Source organism: Lissotriton helveticus, chromosome 9, assembly GCF_964261635.1.
Source record: "Lissotriton helveticus chromosome 9, aLisHel1.1, whole genome shotgun sequence".
Taxonomy (NCBI): domain Eukaryota; kingdom Metazoa; phylum Chordata; class Amphibia; order Caudata; family Salamandridae; genus Lissotriton; species Lissotriton helveticus.
The window spans coordinates 1263457425-1263481554 of NC_136070.1; the positions used below are offsets into that span (position 1 = coordinate 1263457425).

At 52.2% G+C, this 24130-nt stretch overlaps 1 protein-coding gene across 2 annotated transcripts in view; it reads right to left on the reverse strand.

The window, feature by feature from the left end:
* LOC144783479 (G-protein coupled receptor 22-like) overlaps positions 1-19241 on the reverse strand; it is a 172383-nt gene extending 153142 nt beyond the window's left edge. Inside the window, exon 1 of one of the 2 annotated variants that reach the window (XM_078662441.1) lies at positions 19091-19241. The gene's annotated coding sequence lies outside the window, so the exon portion shown is untranslated. The remainder of the gene's footprint in view (positions 1-19090) is intronic. The other variant, XM_078662440.1, reaches the window with a different exon arrangement.
* Between the last annotated feature and the right edge of the window lie 4889 nt (positions 19242-24130).

Below are 24130 nucleotides of genomic sequence, written 5' to 3' on the forward strand. Positions count from 1 at the left end.
GTGGGCTGGGACACACGCTGATACTCCTGTACTGCGACACGCATGACTCTCCATGGGCTGGGACACACGCTGATACTCCAGTACTGCGACACGTATGCCTCTCCGTGGGCTGGGACACACGCTGATACTCCAGTACTGCAACACGTACGCCTCTCCGTGGGCTGGGACACACGCTGATACTCCAGTACTGCGACACGTATGCCTCTCGTGGGCTGGGACACACGCTGATACTCCAGTACTGTGACACGCATGACTATCCGAGGGCTGGGACATGCACTGATACTCCAGTACTGTGACACGCATGACTTCCCGAGGGCTGGCACATGCACTGATACTCCTGTACTGCGACACGAATGACTCTCCGAGGGCTGGCACATGCACTGATACTCCAGTACTGCGACACGCATGACTCTCCGAGGGTTGGCACATGCACTGATACTCCAGTACTGCGACACGCATGACTCTCCGAGGGCTGGGACATGCACTGATACTCCAGTACTGCGACACGCATGACTCTCCGAGGGCTGGCACATGCACTGATATTCCAGTACTGCGACACGCACGGCTCTTCGAGGGCTGGGACAAGTACTGATACTCCAGTACTGCGACACGCATGACTGTCCGAGGGCTGGCCCATGCACTGATACTCCAGTACTGCGACACGCCCGGCTCTGCGAGGGCTGGGACAAGTACTGATACTCCAGTACTGCGACACTCATGACTCTCCGAGGGCTGGGACATGCACTGATACTCAAGTACTGCGACACGTACGCCTCTCCGTGGGCTGGGACACACGCTGATACACCAGTACTACGACACGCACGGCTCTGCGAGGGCTGGGACATGCACTGATACTCCAGTACTGCGACACGCATGACTCTCCGAGGGCTGGCACGTGCACTGATACTCCAGTACTGCGACGCACATGACTCTCCGAGGGCTGGGACATGCACTGATACTCCAGTACTGCGACACGCATGACTCTCCGAGGGCTGGGACATGCACTGATATTCCAGTACTGCGACACGCACGGCTCTGCGAGGGCTGGGACAAGTACTGATACTCCAGTACTGCGACACGCTTGACACTCCGAGGGCTGGGACATGCACTGATACTCCAGTACTGCGACACGCATGACTCTCCGAGGGCTGGCACATGCACTGATACTCCAGTACTGCGACACGCATGATTCTCCGAGGGCTGGCACATGCACTGATACTCCAGTACTGCGACATGGATGACTCTCCGAGGGCTGGGACATGCACTGATACTCCAGTACTGCGACACGCATGACTCTCTGAGGGCTGGGACATGCACTGATACTCCAGTACTGCAACACGCACAGCTCTCCCAGGGCTGAGACATGCACTGATACTCCAGTACTGCGACACGCCCGGCTCTGCGAGGGCTGGCACATGCACTGATACTCCAGTACTGCGACACGCATGACTCTCCGAGGGCTGGGACATGCACTGATACTCCAGTACTGCGACACGCATGACTCTCCGAGGGCTGGCACATGCACTGATACTCCAGTACTGCGACACGCCCGGCTCTGCGAGGGCTGGGACAAGTACCGATACTCCAGTACTGCAACACGCATGACTCTCCGAGGGCTGGCACATGCACTGATACTCCAGTACTGCGACACGCATTACTTTCCGAGGGCTGCGATATGCACTGATACTCCAGTACTGCGACACGCAGGCCTCTCCGAGGGCTGGCACATGCACTGATACTCCAGTACTCCGACACGTACGCCTCTCCGTGGGCTGGTACACACGCTGATACTCCAGTACTGCGTCACGCATGACTCTCCGAGGGCTGAGACATGCACTGATACTCCAGTACTGCGACACGCATGACTCTCCGAGGGCTGGCACGTGCACTGATACTCCAGTACTGCGACATGCATGACTCTCCGAGGGTTGGCACATGCACTGATACTCCAGTACTGCAACACGCATGACTCTCTGAGGGCTGGGACATGCACTGATACTCCAGTACTACGACACGCATGACTCTCCGAGGGCTGGCACATGCACTGATACTCCAGTACTGCGACACGCATGACTCTCCGAGGGCTGGGACATGCACTGATACTCCAGTACTGCGACACGCATGACTCTCCGAGGGCTGGGACATGCACTGATACTCCAGTACTGCGACACGCACGGCTCTCCGAGGGCTGGGACATGCACTGATACTCCAGTACTGCGACACGCATGACTCTCCGAGGGCTGGGACATGCACTGATACTCCAGTACTGCGACACGCACGGCTCTCCGAGGGCTGGGACATGCACTGATACTCCAGTACTGCGACACGCATGACTCTCCGAGGGCTGGGACATGCACTGATACTCCAGTACTGCGACACGCACGGCTCTCCGAAGGCTGGCACATGCCCTGATACTCCAGTACTGCGACACGCACGGCTCTCCGAGGGCTGTGACATGCACTGATACTCCAGTACTGCGACACGCATGACTCTCCGAGGGCTGGGACATGCACTGATACTCCAGTACTGCGACACGCACGGCTCTCCGAAGGCTGGCACATGCCCTGATACTCCAGTACTGCGACACGCACGGCTCTCCGAGGGCTGTGACATGCACTGATACTCCAGTACTGCGACACGCATGACTCTCCGAGGGCTGGGACATGCACTGATACTCCAGTACTGCGACACGCATGACTCTCCGAGGGCTGGCACGTGCACTGATACTCCAGTACTGCGACATGCATGACTCTCCGAGGGTTGGCACATGCACTGATACTCCAGTACTGCAACACGCATGACTCTCCGAGGGCTGGGACATGCACTGATACTCCAGTACTGCAACACGCATGACTCTCCGAGGGCTGGGACATGCACTGATACTCCAGTACTACGACACGCATGACTCTCCGAGGGCTGGCACATGCACTGATACTCCAGTACTGCGACACGCATGACTCTCCGAGGGATGGGACATGCACTGATACTCCAGTACTGCGACACGCATGACTCTCCGAGGGCTGGGACATGCACTGATACTCCAGTACTGCAACACGCACAGCTCTCCCAGGGCTGAGACATGCACTGATACTCCAGTACTGCGACACGCCCGGCTCTGCGAGGGCTGGGACATGCACTGATACTCCAGTACTGCGACACGCCTAGCTCTGCGAGGGCTGGGACAAGTACTGATACTCCAGTACTGCGACACGCACGGCTCTCCGAAGGCTGGCACATGCCCTGATACTCCAGTACTGCGACACGCACGGCTCTCCGAGGGCTGTGACATGCACTGATACTCCAGTACTGCGACACGCATGACTCTCCGAGGGCTGGGACATGCACTGATACTCCAGTACTGCGACACGCACGGCTCTCCGAAGGCTGGCACATGCCCTGATACTCCAGTACTGCGACACGCACGGCTCTCCGAGGGCTGTGACATGCACTGATACTCCAGTACTGCGACACGCATGACTCTCCGAGGGCTGGGACATGCACTGATACTCCAGTACTGCGACACGCATGACTCTCCGAGGGCTGGCACATGCACTGATACTCCAATACTGCGACACGCATTACTCTCCGAGGGTTGGCACATGCACTGATACTCCAGTACTGCTACACGCATGACTCTCCGAGGGCTGGGACATGCACTGATACTCCAGTACTGCGACACGCATGACTCTCCGAGGGCTGGCACGTGCACTGATACTCCAGTACTGCGACGCACATGACTCTCCGAGGGCTGGGACATGCACTGATACTCCAGTACTGCGACACGCATGACTCTCCGAGGGCTGGCACATGCACTGATATTCCAGTACTGCGACACGCATGACTCTCCGTGGGCTGGCACATGCACTGATACTCCAGTACTGCGACACGCTTGACACTCCGAGGGCTGGGACATGCACTGATACTCCAGTACTGCGACACGCATGACTCTCCGAGGGCTGGCACATGCACTGATACTCCAGTACTGCGACACGCATGATTCTCCGAGGGCTGGCACATGCACTGATACTCCAGTACTGCGACATGGATGACTCTCCGAGGGCTGGGACATGCACTGATACTCCAGTACTGCGACACGCATGACTCTCCGAGGGCTGGCACATGCACTGATACTCCAGTACTGCGACACGCATGACTCTCTGAGGGCTGGGACATGCACTGATACTCCAGTACTGCGACACGCATGACTCTCCGAGGGCTGGCACATGCACTGATACTCCAGTACTGCGACACGGATGACTCTCCGAGGGCTGGCACATGCACTGATACTCCAGTACTGCGACACGCATGACTCTCCGAGGGCTGGGACATGCACTGATACTCCAGTACTGCGACACGCATGACTCTCCGAGGGCTGGCACATGCACTGATATTCCAGTACTGCGACACGCACGGCTCTGCGAGGGCTGGGACAAGTACTGATACTCCAGTACTGCGACACGCCTGACTCTCCGAGGGCTGGCACATGCACTGATACTCCAGTACTGCGACACGCCCGGCTCTGCGAGGGCTGGGACAAGTACTGATACTCCAGTACTGCGACACACATGACTCTCCGAGGGCTGGCACATGCACTGATACTCCAGTACTGCGACACGCCCGGCTCTGCGAGGGCTGGGACAAGTACCGATACTCCAGTACTGCAACACGCATGACTCTCCGAGGGCTGGCACATGCACTGATACTCCAGTACTGCGACACGCATTACTTTCCGAGGGCTGCGATATGCACTGATACTCCAGTACTGCGACACGCAGGCCTCTCCGAGGGCTGGCACATGCACTGATACTCCAGTACTCCGACACGTACGCCTCTCCGTGGGCTGGTACACACGCTGATACTCCAGTACTGCGTCACGCATGACTCTCCGAGGGCTGAGACATGCACTGATACTCCAGTACTGCGACACGCATGACTCTCCGAGGGCTGGCACGTGCACTGATACTCCAGTACTGCGACATGCATGACTCTCCGAGGGTTGGCACATGCACTGATACTCCAGTACTGCAACACGCATGACTCTCTGAGGGCTGGGACATGCACTGATACTCCAGTACTACGACACGCATGACTCTCCGAGGGCTGGCACATGCACTGATACTCCAGTACTGCGACACGCATGACTCTCCGAGGGCTGTGACATGCACTGATACTCCAGTACTGCGACACGCATGACTCTCCGAGGGCTGGGACATGCACTGATACTCCAGTACTGCGACACGCACGGCTCTCCGAGGGCTGGGACATGCACTGATACTCCAGTACTGCGACACGCATGACTCTCCGAGGGCTGGGACATGCACTGATACTCCAGTACTGCGACACGCACGGCTCTCCGAGGGCTGGGACATGCACTGATACTCCAGTACTGCGACACGCATGACTCTCCGAGGGCTGGGACATGCACTGATACTCCAGTACTGCGACACGCACGGCTCTCCGAAGGCTGGCACATGCCCTGATACTCCAGTACTGCGACACGCACGGCTCTCCGAGGGCTGTGACATGCACTGATACTCCAGTACTGCGACACGCATGACTCTCCGAGGGCTGGGACATGCACTGATACTCCAGTACTGCGACACGCACGGCTCTCCGAAGGCTGGCACATGCCCTGATACTCCAGTACTGCGACACGCACGGCTCTCCGAGGGCTGTGACATGCACTGATACTCCAGTACTGCGACACGCATGACTCTCCGAGGGCTGGGACATGCACTGATACTCCAGTACTGCGACACGCATGACTCTCCGAGGGCTGGCACGTGCACTGATACTCCAGTACTGCGACATGCATGACTCTCCGAGGGTTGGCACATGCACTGATGCTCCAGTACTGCAACACGCATGACTCTCCGAGGGCTGGGACATGCACTGATACTCCAGTACTGCAACACGCATGACTCTCCGAGGGCTGGGACATGCACTGATACTCCAGTACTACGACACGCATGACTCTCCGAGGGCTGGCACATGCACTGATACTCCAGTACTGCGACACGCATGACTCTCCGAGGGATGGGACATGCACTGATACTCCAGTACTGCGACACGCATGACTCTCCGAGGGCTGGGACATGCACTGATACTCCAGTACTGCAACACGCACAGCTCTCCCAGGGCTGAGACATGCACTGATACTCCAGTACTGCGACACGCCCGGCTCTGCGAGGGCTGGGACATGCACTGATACTCCAGTACTGCGACACGCCTAGCTCTGCGAGGGCTGGGACAATTACTGATACTCCAGTACTGCGACACGCACGGCTCTCCGAAGGCTGGCACATGCCCTGATACTCCAGTACTGCGACACGCACGGCTCTCCGAGGGCTGTGACATGCACTGATACTCCAGTACTGCGACACGCATGACTCTCCGAGGGCTGGGACATGCACTGATACTCCAGTACTGCGACACGCACGGCTCTCCGAAGGCTGGCACATGCCCTGATACTCCAGTACTGCGACACGCACGGCTCTCCGAGGGCTGTGACATGCACTGATACTCCCGTACTGCAACACGCATGACTCTCCGAGGGCTGGGACATGCACTGATACTCCAGTACTGCAACACGCATGACTCTCCGAGGGCTGGGACATGCACTGATACTCCAGTACTGCGACACGCATGACTCTCCGAGGGCTGGCACGTGCACTGATACTCCAGTACTGCGACATGCATGACTCTCCGAGGGTTGGCACATGCACTGATACTCCAGTACTGCAACACGCATGACTCTCCGAGGGCTGGGACATTCACTGATACTCCAGTACTGCAACACGCATGACTCTCCGAGGGCTGGGACATGCACTGATACTCCAGTACTACGACACGCATGACTCTCCGAGGGCTGGCACATGCACTGATACTCCAGTACTGCGACACGCATGACTCTCCGAGGGATGGGACATGCACTGATACTCCAGTACTGCGACACGCATGACTCTCCGAGGGCTGGGACATGCACTGATACTCCAGTACTGCAACACGCACAGCTCTCCCAGGGCTGAGACATGCACTGATACTCCAGTACTGCGACACGCCCGGCTCTGCGAGGGCTGGGACATGCACTGATACTCCAGAACTGCGACACGCCTAGCTCTGCGAGGGCTGGGACAAGTACTGATACTCCAGTACTGCGACACGCATGACTCTCCGAGGGCTGGGACATGCACTGATACTCCAGCGCTGCGACACACACGTCTCTCTGATCGCTGGCACATGCACTGACACTCCAGTACTGCGACACGCACGGCTCTCCGAGGGCTGGGACATGCACTGATACTCCAGTACTGTGACACGCATGACTCTCCGAGGGCTGGGACATGCACTGATACTCCAGTACTGTGACACGCACGGCTCTCCGAAGGCTGGCACATGCCCTGATACTCCAGTACTGCGACACGCACGGCTCTCCGAGGGCTGTGACATGCACTGATACTCCAGTACTGCGACACGCATGACTCTCCGAGGGCTGGGACATGCACTGATACTCCAGTACTGCGACACGCACGGCTCTCCGAAGGCTGGCACATGCCCTGATACTCCAGTACTGCGACACGCACGGCTCTCCGAGGGCTGTGACATGCACTGATACTCCAGTACTGCGACACGCATGACTCTCCGAGGGCTGGGACATGCACTGATACTCCAGTACTGCGACACGCATGACTCTCCGAGGGCTGGCACGTGCACTGATACTCCAGTACTGCGACATGCATGACTCTCCGAGGGCTGGGACATGCACTGATACTCCAGTACTGCAACACGCATGACTCTCCGAGGGCTGGGACATGCACTGATACTCCAGTACTACGACACGCATGACTCTCCGAGGGCTGGCACATGCACTGATACTCCAGTACTGCGACACGCATGACTCTCCGAGGGATGGGACATGCACTGATACTCCAGTACTGCGACACGCATGACTCTCCGAGGGCTGGGACATGCACTGATACTCCAGTACTGCAACACGCACAGCTCTCCCAGGGCTGAGACATGCACTGATACTCCAGTACTGCGACACGCCCGGCTCTGCGAGGGCTGGGACATGCACTGATACTCCAGAACTGCGACACGCATGACTCTCCGAGGGCTGGGACATGCACTGATACTCCAGCGCTGCGACACACACGTCTCTCTGATCGCTGGCACATGCACTGACACTCCAGTACTGCGACACGCCTGGCTCTGCGAGGGCTGAGACTTGCACTGATACTCCAGTACTGCGACACGCACAGCTCTCCGAGGGCTGGGACATGCACTGATACTCCAGCGCTGCGACACACACGTCTCTCTGATCGCTGGCACATGCACTGATACTCCAGTACTGTGACACGCCTGGCTCTGCGAGGGCTGGGACAAGTACTGATACTCCAGTACTGCCACAATCCTGTGCATTGCACTATTATTCCAACACTGGGACATGCAGAACTCTCATGAAGCACTCCTATTCTGTGCTACACCGTGCACAGGGACCTCTGTACTGAGACCGTCACAGTTCACACGACACACCTCTCAATCATGTGCATCATCAATCATTCAATCAGGATTTATAAAGCGCAGCTAATCACCAGATAGGATATCAAGGTGCTTGCAGGTCCCGGAGGCTTATTCGCTCAGCCATGTTCTGAGGGTCATTCGGAATTCCGGAAACGAGGTGATGGGCCTGAGGTGCATGTGGAGACTGTTCCAGGTCTTTGCTATGATGTGGGGGAAGGAGCGCCCTCCAATTTTTTTTCGGTAGATGTGGGGAGTATGGGCAAATGAAAGGGAGGCCGAGTGTAGCCTTCTTGATGGTTGGTGGAAGTTCAGGCGTTGGTTAAGGTATGCGGGTCCTTGCTTGTGTAGAGCCTTGTGTGCGTGGATCAGCAGCTTAAATTGCCGCCTGTTCCGTACGGGGAGCAAGTGAAGTTTCCTGAACTGGGGTGTGATGTGGGTTCGTCAGGGAAGGCCGAGGATGAGTCTGTCTGCGGCGTTCTGTATGGTCTGACGTCTCCGAAGAAGCTCTGCGATGATTCCTATGTACAGGGCATTGCCATAGTCCAGTCGGCTGGTGATGAGAGCTTGTGTCACGGTGCGTCTCGTGTGTAGGGGTAGCCACTTGAAGATCTTACGCAGCATGCACAGACTGAGGAAGCAGGCATGCACTATTATTGCAACACTGAGAGGTGCAGAACTCTCATAAAGCACATCTATTCTATGATACACCGTGCACAGGGATTTGTCCTGAGACCTTCAGAGCTCACAAGACACACCTCACAATCCTGTGCACTATTATTCCAACATTGAAACATTGATATAGGAGGACGTGCAAAGGGCACTGGTCGTCAGTACCAGCAGCATGACACGAGCTGGTAACAGATCAGTGACGTGCACACGTCACAGAGCATTGTGCAACTGTCAGTTTATAGGTTAGATCCCTGTAGGATCTCTACAGGTGCGGATTGTCCAGCACAGACATCCTTGTTTATCCAGGAGGTCAGAGGATCCGATGCAAACAAGGCTGATGCAGAGAGGCCTGGGTAACCTCTATCGATGAGATAGAACGCCAGGTCAAGGCACATGCGGCAGATGTATGTGGCTCACGCTTCCTAGTGCTGGTTAGACAGGCCATGGGGGCCACGTGGCTCGTGCAGGGAGGTGCTCGTGGCCTGCAGGGCACATGCTTCCATCACAGTAGGACAGCCTCGGTTGTTGACAGAGCTCCTCCCCCTGCAGGTGACAGGCTCCCGCCCCTGTGGGACAGCTGGGGGTGTGAAGGAGGCGAGGAAGCAGCTATTAGAACTCCTTGTCACTGCTGGAAACAAGTCCCAGTCTCAGCAGAAAAGCTTTGCAGTTCATCTTGATCCTACCCGAGGACCCAGGAGATCACACGCTGACGACTCCGCCTTTCATCCTTTCAAGGTTGACACAACAAGAGCATTTAAGTGCACCAGTAATAGCTGCTGTTTCTCAGTGGGAAGGTGGGATTGGGGAGGGTTTGGGTATTTTAAGCTCTGAACTCCATATGAATACAAAGTACAAATGCAGGCCTAGGAGAATAGGAGTCTACCGTGTATGGTTTTGGTGACCAATCCCTGTCACCCAATAAACAGAGGAGCCTTAGGGGACACAGAGGACAAACAGCGCCCCCTGTTGTTCGCAACACGGATATTTTCACACGGTTGTCCCCATTGGTTGAGCGAATGGATCCTTCCTCCTCCATGCTCCCGCCTCCCACCGCTCACCTTCCAATCACAAGGCAGGGCGGAGGTGGGATGCCACCAATTGAAAGGCAGTCTCTCCGACCACGCCCATACTAGGGCCAAATCTGCAGTGCCAGGAGGGGGTGGCAGTGCTTCCTGTCAGGTTTACACATGGGCTGACCAGAAGGATGTGTGGGGGCGTAGCTTGGTCAGTAAGAATGGCGGATGTGAGCTTCAGGTTTTCCAACGACCTAGCTAGTATATCCTGTTATAATACATTATAGGAGAAGCAGTGCAGGAAAGGAGTTTAAGGGCATTGGAAAAGGAGAGGAATTCTTATTGTAAGTGGAACTTATAACTAGACCTGGGCGGTAAATTCCGTTCCGCTCTCGGAATTTGCAGAATTTGGGTAATTTCGCGTTCCGCGAAGAACGCAGAATTGCCAAAAATTCTGCGATCCACGGATTTTTTTGCCTGTTCGCACTTTCAAAATGCGTGTTTGCAAGATATTTCTCCCCGAGCACATAAACAGCGTTTCCGATCAGGAAAAAAGCATCGCGAACAGGCAGAACCAGCAATCCCGCGTGTTCGCTGAATTTTTGCGTGCTCGCGGAGATTTTTTACCACAGCGCGGAGCTTTGCGTAGCGCGACTACGCAAATTCCGCCCACCCCTACTTATAACACAATATGTTTGTAAAATGACCAACATGTTAAAACCTTTTAAACAGAGACAGGGCGTGAGACAGTGTGTATGTGGTGTGTGTTTTTGTCTCTGTGTATGTAAAACTCCCAAGTGAAATCAACAGACTCCTCACCAGACCAGACTAAAACCACCTGTACCCAGCTATTTACTAGAGAATAGACTTTTGAGAAGAGTGTGCCACCCCAATACACCTCTCCTGAAGCTACTCCCCTGAGGATGTGGTGGGTCCGGCCAGCTCTGACTGACAGTGGTCACGCTCGTCTAGATGTTGGGATGACTTGGAGGAAATCTGCAGAGGGGGAAAGGCTGTTGTTGCCACATTCGCAAAGCACCAAAGTAAACCTTGGGGTCACCTTCTCTTCCCACCTCTGACAGAAGGGTATCCCAAAGTCATAGGGCCTGATTTAGAGTTTGGCAGATGGAGTTTACTTGTCAGGATGGCAGAGGAAAGTACTTCAGCCATCCCCCGAGACCTCCGCCTGCCAAATTTAGAGCAAACAGTTGCCCCTCAGACAACCCTTTCCATTGACTGGAACCAGCCATGAAACTTTTTTCTAAGAAATAAACTCCCAAAGCAGGTTTGTTTTTGAAAAATAGAACACTAATAGTGCCCTCTCCCTGGGAGCTTTCTCCTGGGGTGTAGGTGTAATTATAATATTTTTTCCTGTCCCTTACTGCCGTTTTCGCCCTGCTTCCAGCAGAATCGGCCGCTCCTCACACAGCTCCCCGCAGCTAAGTGGTATCGTAGCGCTTTGCAACAACACACCGCTGCCTTCCTGCTCGCCTAGCTGCTGCCATTGCCAGAGATCGTGCATTACATTTTGCTTGCCATTGCCAGAGATCGTGCATTACATTCTGTTTGCCATTGCCAGAGATCGTGCATTACATTTTGTTGCGTGGCTTGTGCTGATTGATTTTCCCTGATTGTGCCGCTGCCTGTGCCCCAACCCTTTGGCGATTTTGGCTCGCTGCCATTTTGTTGGATCTGTTGTTGTTGGTTGTGCCGCCCTACCCGGATCTCCGCCCCGCTTCCCGCCTCCCAGCTGACCCTCCCTCCCACTGATACCATCTACCCCGATCCCCGTGTGACTCGCGGTGACCGCCCTGCTTCCAGCAGAATCGGCCGCTCCTCACGCAGCTCTCCGCAGCTAAGTGGTATCGTAGCGCTTTGCAACAACACCGCTGCCTGCCTGCTCGCCTAGCTGCTGCCATTGCCAGAGATCGTGCATTACATTTTGTTTGCCATTGCCAGAGATCGTGCATTACATTTTGTTTGCCATTGCCAGAGATTGTGCATTACATTCTGTTTGCCATTGCCAGAGATCGTGCATTACATTTTGTTGCGTGGCTTGTGCTGATTGATTTTCCCTGATTGTGCCGCTGCCTGTGCCCCAACCATTTGGTGATTTTGGCTCGCTGCCATTTTGTTGGATCTGTTGTTGTTGTTTGTGCCGCCCTACCCGGATCTCCGCCCCGCTTCCCGCCTCCCAGCTGACCCTCCCTCGCCCTTCCCCCCCCATTATCCACTTATGACAGATGGTTTTGCGCGCAGCGATCGCGCCCCATGCGCGCTGAAGGTGCGCCAAAGGTAAGCCCGTCTGCGCCTGGACCGCGCCCAGCGCCAGACCCCCTGCTTCTGCTCCCCGCAAAGCGACCTCCTCCATCATAACGTATGACGCCGCCACCCTCCTAGCCCTTAACCCCGGATGCACACCTCTATGCTGCGTAGCTGCCCCAGGTCACACCCACGGTCCCTTTGCCTGCCACTCCTGCAAATTTACCAGCATCAAGACCCATACCACTTCCACTAACCCCATACACAGCTCCGACCCCAGCCACCTGAAATGCATCCTGCTTAATACCCGCTCGGTCCACAGACACGCCACTGAACTCTGGGACCTTCTTGACACTGCCTCTCCGGACGTCGCCTTCCTTACTGAAACATGGATGAATGCATCATCAACACCCGACATCGCCATAGCCATCCCGGACAATTACAAGATCATCCGAAAAGATCGCACCGTCCAAACAGGAGGAGGCATCGCCATCGTCCATAAGAACACCATCAAAATCACGACCAGCTCCGACGATAACCTAGCGACCGCCGACCACCTCCACTTCCAGATCCACACCGACCCTAGGACTACACTCAGAGGCACCCTCATCTGCAGACCTCCAGGAACCCGTAAACAATTCAGTGAAGACATCACTGACTTCATCAGTCCACATGCCCTAGCCTCCGAGAATTACATTCTACTAGGAGATCTCAACTTCCACCTGGAAAAGAAAAACGACAGCAATACCACCACCCTACTTGACAACTTGGCCAATCTCGGCATCAAACAACTTGTTGACACCCCCACCCATGCAGCCGGACATACGCTCGACCCAATCTTCACCTCCAGCAAACACATCTCCTTCGATCACACCACAGCTCTCCAGTGGACGGACCATAGTTGTGTTCACTTCAGCTACAAAACCACCTCGACCCACAACCCCCACAACCTATTCCCCGAAGAAAATGGAACAAAATCACCTCCGACCAACTCCTCACATCGCTCAACCAAAACCCACCCGCCCTCTCATCGGACCCAAACCAAGCTGCCATCAAATTCAAACAATGGATCAATCACAGCGCTGACGAATTAGCACCCTTAAAAAACCATCACACCAGACAAGACAGCAAAAAGGCCCCATGGTTCAACGATGACCTTAAGAAATCCAAAAAGCTATGCCGTACCCTCGAGAAAACATGGAGAAAAAACCCAACCACCGACAACATGACCACCTTCAAGGCAGCCACCCGCAAACACCACCAGCTGATTCGATCCACCAAGAAATCAGCATTCAAAAATCGACTCGACAACAACGCCCATAACAGCAAGGAACTATTCAACATCGCCAAAGAATTCACCAACCCCACCGCAGCCTCAAACGACATCACTCCCTCCCAAGACCTCTGCGATTCATTATCCTCCTTCTTCTACAACAAAATTGCCGACATACATAACAGCTTCGAAAACAGTTCCGACGCACAATCTTCTCCACCTACCTTAGAACCTAAACCGCCCTCTAATAACCTCAGCGCCTGGAAACCAGTCACCACTGAAGACACCACCCGCCTAATGAATTCCATCCACTCTGGCTCGCCAACCGACCCATGTCCCCACCACATCTTCAACAAAGCAGACTCCATCATCGCACCCCATCTCCGTGATGTCATCAATTGCTCCTTTATCTCTGCTACCTTCCCAGAAAGCTGGAAACATGCCGAAGTCAGCGCCCTCCTGAAGAAACCCACAGCTGACCCCTCGGAACTTAAAAACTACCGCCCCATATCCCTCCTCCCATTCCCGGCCAAAGTCATTGAGAAAGCCGTCAATAGCCAACTCGCCACCTTCCTCGAATCCAACAACTCCCTCGATCCCTCACAGTCCGGCTTTCGAGCCAAACACAGCACTGAAACCGCCCTCATCGCAGCAACAGACGACATCCGCACACTACTGGACAACGGAGAAACTGTGGCCCTCATTCTACTCGACCTCTCCGCCGCCTTCGACACTGTCTGTCACAGCACCCTCATACAACGCCTCAGCAACATCGGCATAAATGGAAAAGCCTTGGACTGGATCATCTCGTTCCTAGCTGGAAGAACTCAGAGAGTCCGACTTCCCCCGTTCAAATCAGAGGCCACCGAAGTCATCTGCGGAGTCCCACAAGGATCATCACTCAGCCCCACCCTCTTCAACGTCTACATGAGTCCACTCGCTCCCATCGCGCGTCGACACAACCTTAACATCATCTCCTACGCTGACGACACCCAGCTGATCCTTTCCCTCACCAAAGACCCCAACACCGCCAAAACCAATCTTCACGAAGGCATGAAAGAAGTAGCCATATGGATGAAAAACAGCCGCCTTAAACTTAACTCAGACAAAACGGAAGTGCTCATCCTAGGATCATCCCCCTCTGCCTGGGACGACTCATGGTGGCCTTCAGATCTGGGCTCAGCACCCATACCCACAGACCACGCACGTAACCTTGGCTTCATCCTAGACTCCTCACTCTCGATGACCAAACAAGTCAACGCCGTCTCATCTTCCTGCTTCAACGTACTTCGCATGCTCAAAAAAATCTTCCACTGGATCCCCACCGAGACAAGAAAGACGGTCACCCACGCTCTGGTTACGAGTCGACTAGACTACGGAAACACCCTCTACGCCGGAACTACAGCCAAACTACAGAAAAAACTCCAACGCATCCAAAACGCATCAGCGAGACTCATTTTGGACATCCCTCGCCAAGACCACATTACCGGCCACCTGAAAGACCTTCATTGGCTTCCCGTCAACAAGAGAATAACAATCCGTCTCCTCACCCACGCACACAAGGCCCTCTACAAACTTGGGCCCGAATGCCTCAACACTCGACTATCCTTTTACACACCCACCCGCCAACTAAGATCCTCCAATCAAGGCCTCGCCTCAGTCCCGCGCATCCAAAGATCCACCATGGGAGGTAGATCCTTCTCCTACTTGGCGGCCAAGACCTGGAACTCACTCCCCACTCACCTCCGCCTTACACAGAACCACATCTCCTTCAGGAAAGAACTTAAAACCTGGCTATTCGATAAATAATGAACCCACTCCCCAAGCGCCTTGAGACCCTGTGGGTGAGTAGCGCGCTATATAAATTCCTGAACTTGAACTTGAACTTATGATTCTGACTGATAACATAACATGTGTATTTGTAAAGTGCACGTTCACCCAAATGTATCTTGGCACTGAATAATAGATGTCAATTATTAAACAACTCAATGGTACTCGTTTCATCGACCTCAGAAGGATGAGCGGATAGAAAACAAAAGACTTTACACCGTCCACCCTAAATAGGGCAAGCAGTGTAATGTCCTACCTCTGACAGCCCCTACTTCCTCGGGCCTTTGGAGGAAGTGTTCCGCTGACGGAGCCAACCGAGGTTCCGTCAACAGAATACTTGTGAGAATTGCGGGCACTTACCCTCTCGAAATAAAAAAGTGCCGGTACTCTGTACTGGACAGTACCGGCCCATTTAAAGCACTGCTTGTGATTGTCTCGACTCTTTAATGATGCGGGTAGACCAAGGGTTTGGCAGACAGAATACCCTGTCTGCAAAGCTCTAAATAAGGTACTAGTGCTTTGGGTTTTGGGGGTCTCTCCCTACAGCAGGGCATGCAGACCAATGTGGGTCACAGGAGAAACCAGGGGTCTGGATTCCCTGGGTCTCAGGTAGGAACAGTTTCTGCTTTTTAGATGACCATACCGACCAATCATTAGGAGCATGACCCCGAGCAGGACAGTGCTTCCATCACCACGCTGATGTCACTTGGCCTACCCTGTAATAAACACATGCATCCATGGTGAAGTGCTCACGCCTCACCACTGGGTAGAAAACAACAGCGCCCTGCTAGCACCCAGCATCCCAGCAGCTTATTATCAGAGCTCAGTACTAACTGACCTACTTTCTGGGAGTACTTCCCTCTTCCAGGAGCTCTGCCTTGAAGCGCTCAATGAAAAACACAAGATCAATTTGTGCACAAATTCGCAAAACTGACTGCACTCTGCCTGTGCATGCTCCTATGAACACAAGAGTTAATTTCCTTGCTGCTGAATTTGCACAGTTTTACTGGTGCCAGGTCAAATTTAAATTTGCACTAACACCATTCAATGTCTACATGGTCCCCCTCGCTGCCATCCTCCGACAAAACGGCCTCATCGTCTCATATGCTGACAACACCCAACTCATCCTCTCCCTCACCAAAGACCCCACCACCGCCAGACTCAACTTTCAGAAGGGGAGGCAGGACGTCGCATTCAGGATGAGCAACAGCTGCCTAAAACTCAACGCCAAGAAAACAGAAGTCCTCGTTCTTGGAACCATCCCCTCATCATGGGACAATACCTGGTGGCCGCCTGCGCTCGGAAGCCCACCGACTCCCACGAACAACGCTAAAAACCTTGGCATCGTACTCGACTTATCCCTCACCATGAAATGACAGGTCAACGCAGTCACCTCCAGCTGCTCGAACACCCTCCGCAAAACTTTCAAGTGGATCCCCCCTGAGTCAAGGAAGATAGTCACCCACGCACTCATCATCAGCAGACTGGACTATGGAAACACGCTCAAGGCCGGCATAAACAAGTCCCTACTCTGCAATATCCAGACAATACAGAACACTGCCGCCAGACTTGTCCTCGGCATCCCCCGGCATGATACACATCAGCCAACACCTACGGAAGCTCCACTGGCTCCCCGTGGAGAAAAGAGTCACCTTAAAAATCCTCACCCACGCCTACAAATGCCTGCACAACACCAGACCAAAATACCTCAACGACAGAATCAACTTCCACATACCCTCAGATCTTCCAACCTCGCACTGGTCAAAACCCCGCGCATCCACAGAGCCAAAGCAGGCGGAAGATCCTTCTCCCACATTACATCCAAGATCTGGAACAAGCTCCCGGAAGACATCAGACGCGCCCCCTTCCTAAACACCTTCAGGAAGACACTCAAAACCTGGCTCTTCGGCTAACGGATCTGCTGGCCCTGCTCCCACCCCATCCCCACACCCCTCAGCGCCTTGAGCGACTCACGGGTGAGTAGCGCACTTATAATAACCTGAGTGATTGACACATAAGAGAAAATGTACTTACAGAACCGCCCTTTTGGTGCCGACATACAACATGCTTGTAGTTTTTGTCAACCCACCTGCAGCTCTCAAACCTACGGGACGGGACATCCTTTAAATCCACTTGAGCAGAGCGTCCGAGGCATCAACTCTCACATCCTGGTGTTAACCAATAACTTTCCTGATTTCTACAAAACCTTCGATTTGTTAATTCTCAAGACGGTTATTGTTTCCTGTTTTACAGCGTCACGTGCTGAGTGAAAAAGCAAGACTTGCTGTGGTGTGGACTTTTAGGTCTGGCTGGACAGATCCTTAGCTCCCTTAAATGTCCAAACCTATGGAATGGATTGCCAAATCAACTCTCTCACTGTCACATGACAGGAAGTGCTGAGAGGAGCATTTGAAGTAATACGAAGGGCGTGCCTCCCAACGCGTGACAACAACGCATAGTGCGCGTGGTCTGCGACTGGCCGAGGCCCCCACAGCGGGCCACTAGAGAGGTCAGCACTCTAGTGTCGCCTGGGCACCCCACACCCTTCGCCCCCTTCAGGGGCAGGGACTCTGGGTGGAGTCCCCCTAGCCCTGGTTGCGGCACGCGAGGGCCGTCACTTCCTGGGCACCAGGACTCGGGGAGGGTATATATCCCTCCCCCACCATTTTGGCGCCCTCTTTTGCGCGCCTGAGACTCCGTCTCCCTCCCTACCGCTTACCCGGCGTGGTTTGTGGCAGGCAGGAGGCAGAGAATGTTGTAATGTTTTTCTTTTTTATTGCAGGAGGAGTTACAGGGCGGTCTGGAAGCAAATGGGTTCAGAAAAATACCTCTGCGCGGCACCATAGGGGGTGCCAAAGCCACGGCCCAGGAGCCTCATGGGAGGTTCCTAGAGAACCGTGTCAGTGCCCCGTTAGTCCTTCGGGCGGTTGTGGGCCTGAACAACTGGGCTACGCTCCGCCCTGAAAGGGGGGTGAGTAAGAAGGAACGGTACGTGATCCGGGAAGAGGATCACCACAAGTGGCAGCACAGATGGGGTTTGCCTCAGTGCTGCTTGGCTCATCAGGCGGGCAGGCGGCCCAGTTGGTTGCCTGCCCTTGAATCGCCCATAAGATAACCCACCATATTACATAACGGTGTATGTAATAAACCTGCAGCAACTTTACCCAAACAAAAAATTGTGTTGTGTGCTTATTTATTTGCATGTAGGTTATGTTGGAGGGGTGGGAAAGGATGCTAGTGACGATACTATGCCCAAGTGCCTGTCAGTTACATAAAGCAAAGACTCCACCGCTGGACCAGGACACCCTCAAGGGGGTGAAGGCTGGAGTGGGCATAAAAGAAGTACAAATTCACCCTCTTACTTTCTAACCACTACCTGCCCCAAATCATGTCGTCAGAAAGCTGGGAAAATGTGTACTTGTTTGAAAAACAATGCTTTGATCAGTTCTGACGTCACCCCATTGGCAAAATAAAAATTGAGTAAAGAAATAAGAATTATATGGAAATGTGCAAGACTTACCTTTTTCCCTCTGTGCCGACAGAGGATGGTTGGGCCCTTCCCTCACAATGTGCGGATCTCGGCCGGAGGGCCGCTCTCTCCCGTCTGAGGCTCTGTCACGCAGCTCCCAGAAGCCCGTGTAGCGCTGGTCTGTCTCTCAGCCGGAAGAAACCTAGCAATGACAGACAGAATGACCATCAGTGTCCTGCTCTGTAGGGTCCAGCATCAGTATATTCACTTTGGGACACTTGTGCAAGTAAGTACAACCGGGTGTGCTAGCAGACAGGCTTATGAGTGAAAACCACACGTGGAGTTTAAAAAATGTGTATTTAGCAGTGCAAAAATATCTACAAATTCATGAGAGCAACTCTGCCAGGTGCAGGAAAGGAGCGTCACAGGATGGTTGAAAACACCCACAAACGGCCTGTTCAGACAAGGTCGAAAAACCACTACTGTGACAAGCGGCGGTAAATCCGCAACCGGGGTCAGAATGGGAGGGAGCGGAAACCCCATAACCTCTGAGGGAAGGGGTCTCTCAAGAGAATAACTATTTACTTCTTGTAATTGTATTTATATAGCGCTTACTACCCCTGACGAGGCATCGAAGCACTTTTTGGCAAGTAGCACGCTACTCTGGGACCCAAAAAGGATGAATGGTGGGTTAATATAGTGAAATATGAATTCGTTTGGGCAGTGGACATGTGAGTCGGTTGGACTGAAAAGGAAAGTGGAGGGATAGAAGTGGGAAGGGTCTCGAAAGTGTTTATTTGGAGATTATGGCAGTTGGAGGAGGTTTGGGGTGAGTAAAGGAGGGGGGAAGAGTCTCTGGAAGTGGATTTGGGAGAAAGGTGAGGTATCGGATGAGTCTAGGAGGGCTAAAGGAGGGAAAGGTTTAGAAAGGCTTGTTTGAGAGATCTCAGTAGTAGAAGATGTATGAGATGATGCAAGGAGGGGTAGAGGAAGGAAGAGTCTAGAAAGGGTTATTTTGGAGATCATAGTAGTGTTATGGGGTTTGGGATGAGTGAGAGAGTGAAGGTAGGGGATATCTTGAGAGAGGTATATGGAGGGAAATAGGGTAGTGCTTTGGAGAGGCGCACTTTTTTAATTTGTTTTTATATTTTATTTAAATTCTATTTTTACAGTAGTAGTAAAGTAATAAATATCTAGTCAAGTCAAGTCAAGTCATAACATTTATATAGCGCACTACATACCCAGAGGGTTTCAAGGCGCTTAGGAAGGGGAGGAGGATTATTTGTCAAATATCCACGTTTTAAGCTGCTTTCTGAACGCTAGGTGATTCTGGGTGAGGCGAAGGTAAGCGGGGAGTGAGTTCCATGTTTTGGCAGCCAGGTATGAGAAGGATCTGCCTCCCATGGTGGTCTTGTTGATGCGAGGTACAGTGGCGAAGGCTTGGCTGGAAGAGCGAAGTTGTCGGGAGGGGGTGTAAAAGGACAGTCGAGAGTTGAGGCAATCTGGTCCGATGTCGTAGAGTGATTTGTGTGCGTGGGTAAGCAGTCGGAAAGTAATCCTCTTATTGACACATAAGTACACGGAAGGTATATGTGTAAGGGAGGTAATACATCAGGATATAAGTTGTGTTTAATAAACTCAGACTTTCAAGTGTTGTACTTTAAGCTAAATGTGTTTTTCTTTTTTTATCTTTCAGTAATTCAGTGGTGAAGCAATCGTAGATACATAGTTATGATAAGATGCATATTGTGATGGATCAATAAACAGAGAAACATAAGCATCTAATCAAGTAACTTACATGCAAACGATGAAGTGACCTATATACATGTTATACCAAGGGGGATGATGGACGGAGCGTTTGAGCAAATCAAACACTCACCCCCAGTCAACTGATCTGAGATTAATCCATCACCATTCTTTAGCTCACTCCACAACCCCAGTTCAGACATGGCCATATGCACATCAGTCTGATCCTGTGCCTCATGGGAACAGTCCAGCCCGAACTGCCAAGCCATTTCATCCCTGGACCGGAAACAAGCTTCCTGGGACCGGTTTCGGATTCATAACCCACATCAGCCAGGCTATATTTGAATCCAGTGGCAGAGTGAGCAAAGGATCCACGTCTGGGCATACCCTGCCAACTTAGGGAGAACAAAGCGATACCAAAGGGGATGATGGACGGAGCGTTTGAGCAAATCAAACACTCACCCCCAGTCAACTGATCTGGGTTTAATCCATCATCATTCTTTAGCTCACTCCACCACCCAATTCAGACATGGCTATATGCAAATCAGTCTGACCCTGTGAGTGTTTGATTTTCTCAAGCGCTCCGTACATCATCCCCTTTGGTATCGCTAAATACATGTTAAGCATAGAATAATATCACCATAATATGTACATTTGTTAAGCAGACCTAAAGGGTATCTATATATAGTTATAAACATGATTATTATACACACTTATACAAAGGAATACACATATCTAGGTACACATATATAAAGTCCAAATAAATGCTTATATACACAGGGATATGCTGTATATGTATGTTTGAGTATGGTGGTTATGTCGGTAAGAGCCAACTCTTGAGTAGTCTGCTGAAGATAAGTTAGTTATCAGTGGATCTTATGTTTAGGGGTAAAGAGTTCCATAGTTTGACTTATTGAACAGAGAAGGCTGTTCCACCCATGGTTTTTCCCTTGTATGGTGCAATTTTGAGGCGAGGCGCCACTCTAGAGCGGAGGTTCCTTTGTTGAATGTGTTTGGTGATTTTATTCCTGATGAAGAGCGGTCCCATTCCATGTATCGTTTTGTGGGTGATTCAAAGCAGCTTGGATTTGGATCTTCTGGCAACCGGTAACCAATGTAGAGCTTTCAAGGCAGGGGAGATGTGAGCTTGTGACTTTATGTGTTAGAGGAGTCTGGCAGCCGAGTTCTGAATCCGATGTAGTCTTTTCATAGTTGTGAAAGGTGATCCATGGTAGAGGCTATTGGTGTTATGAAGTTTAGACAGAACAAGAGAAATAGTAGCCAGGACATTGTTTGGAAATTGCAGGTGGGGGAAGATGCGTCAGAGAGTTTTTATAGTAATAAAGCTTGATGTTGCTAATTTGTCCACTTGGGCATTCATTGGTAGCTTGGAGTCCATGGTCATTCTAAGGTTTCTTACATCCTTAGATACTTTAGGGAGTGTTCCCAGATCTTCTTGAATAACAAAGCGAGATTGTAGGTCAAGCCTAGGCAGCACGCATGCGCTATCTACAAGACCTGTTGTTATCTTCTCTATCTGCATTTTGGCATGCCCATGAATTGCCATTTGTTCATTGTTGTGCCACTTAGGAATACATGGTTTTTATTGGTGCATTGGGTCTGATTCTCCCACCTTTGCGTGCTTGGGTCACACCCAGGCGATTTCACTCATTGTTTGCTTGCGTTGACCATCCCAATACGTCCACAGTTCCTCCTGGTCATCCTGATCTGCGTTACTATTTTGTAGGCTATCAACATTGTTTTCGGCTTTCAGGCCGTTCCACGGAGCAATGCTCTGTTCGGCACCTGCAAAGTGGCAATTTCTGTCCGGTAGCTGTTGAGGTATGCCAATAGCTCTGACTAAGAAAAATGTGAGACCTATTGCATTTCAAATGCTTATTTAAAGGACTGTTGCACTGCAGAGTCACATGTTTAAATATACACACAATACAAGCTTTCATTTGATTGGTGTTTAATTCCAAAGAAGCTGCCTGTGTCCCTGCTTTGAAGGAGACTCCGGGGAGGCGGGGCCACAGTATCACTGTTGAAATAATATAGACCTGAAATAATAAGAATAATAATGTTGCAGGTCTGTACTTTTGACCATGATATTGTGATATACTATTCTCTAGGAATGTTTAATGAATCCCACAAACATCAGAAATTTGCTTCAAATCTAGAAGTAAATCTCAAAGTATTCTGCTGAGGACTGACTCTCCCACCAAACTTATCTTTTACAGGATTTTTCCTTCACTTTTATTTATAAAGTCCATCAACTGGGGGATGTCTGTGAAGCCGGGTCTGGAGGCTTAGTGGACTAATGCGACATAGTGGCCTGTGTTTGACCTCATGGTCAAAGGTTCAAATCCCAATGGGCCCACTGAGCCTTTCATCCTTCTGAGGTAAGAAAAATGTGTACCATTGTGTTGGATAACAAGGAACATCTGTTATTCAACACTGATAACTTCTGTATGAACGTGCCCTTTACAAATAAATTATATGTCTGTGCATTTGTCATCAAAAAGATACAAAATTGGCACCACCTCGCTAGAGTGTTCCATTCCCTTTTCTGTCAGGTTTCTTCCAAATTGAGTGATTTTACCCAGGTGCTTTGAGGATTATGGAATATGAGTGATATATAGCATTATTTATCAAAACATACTCCTCATCCAAGCCCATTATGGTTTGCGCAAACGCTATAACTGCTTAGTGTGCTATGGAAGGCTGCGCTGTTGCTGCACATGATGCTCCTGCTGTGTGTGGGGGTGAAGCTTGCACTGCTGCAAATGCTGTATCTGCTCAGTGACCAACGGAAGACTACGCTGGTCCTACCTCACATGATGCATCTGCTGTATGTGTGCGACGCTTGAACTTCTGCCAACGCTGCTCCTGCTCAGTGTGCAGTGGAAAACTGCCCTGCTGCTACTGCACATGATGTGTTTGCATCTGTGGGTGAAGCTTGCACTGCAACCAAAGCTGTACTTGCTCAGTGTGTCTTGGTAGGCTGCACTGATGCTGCACATAATGCCTCTGATGTGTGTGTGTGTGTGTGTGAAGCTTGCACAGCTGCCAATACTGTACATGTTCAGTGTGCAACGGAAGACTACGCTGCTGTTACCACACCTGCTGTGTGTGTGTGTGAAGCTTGCACTGCTGCCAATACGGTACCTGCTTAGTGTGCATTGGAAGGCTGCACTGTTGCTGCACATGCTGTGCTTGTGTGTGTGTGTGTGGAGCGTGCACTGCTGCTAATGCTGTACCTGCTCAGTGTGCATTTGAAGACTGTGCTCCTGCTGCACATGCTGCGCCTGCTGTCCTAGTGTGAGTTTGACGCTTGCACTGCTG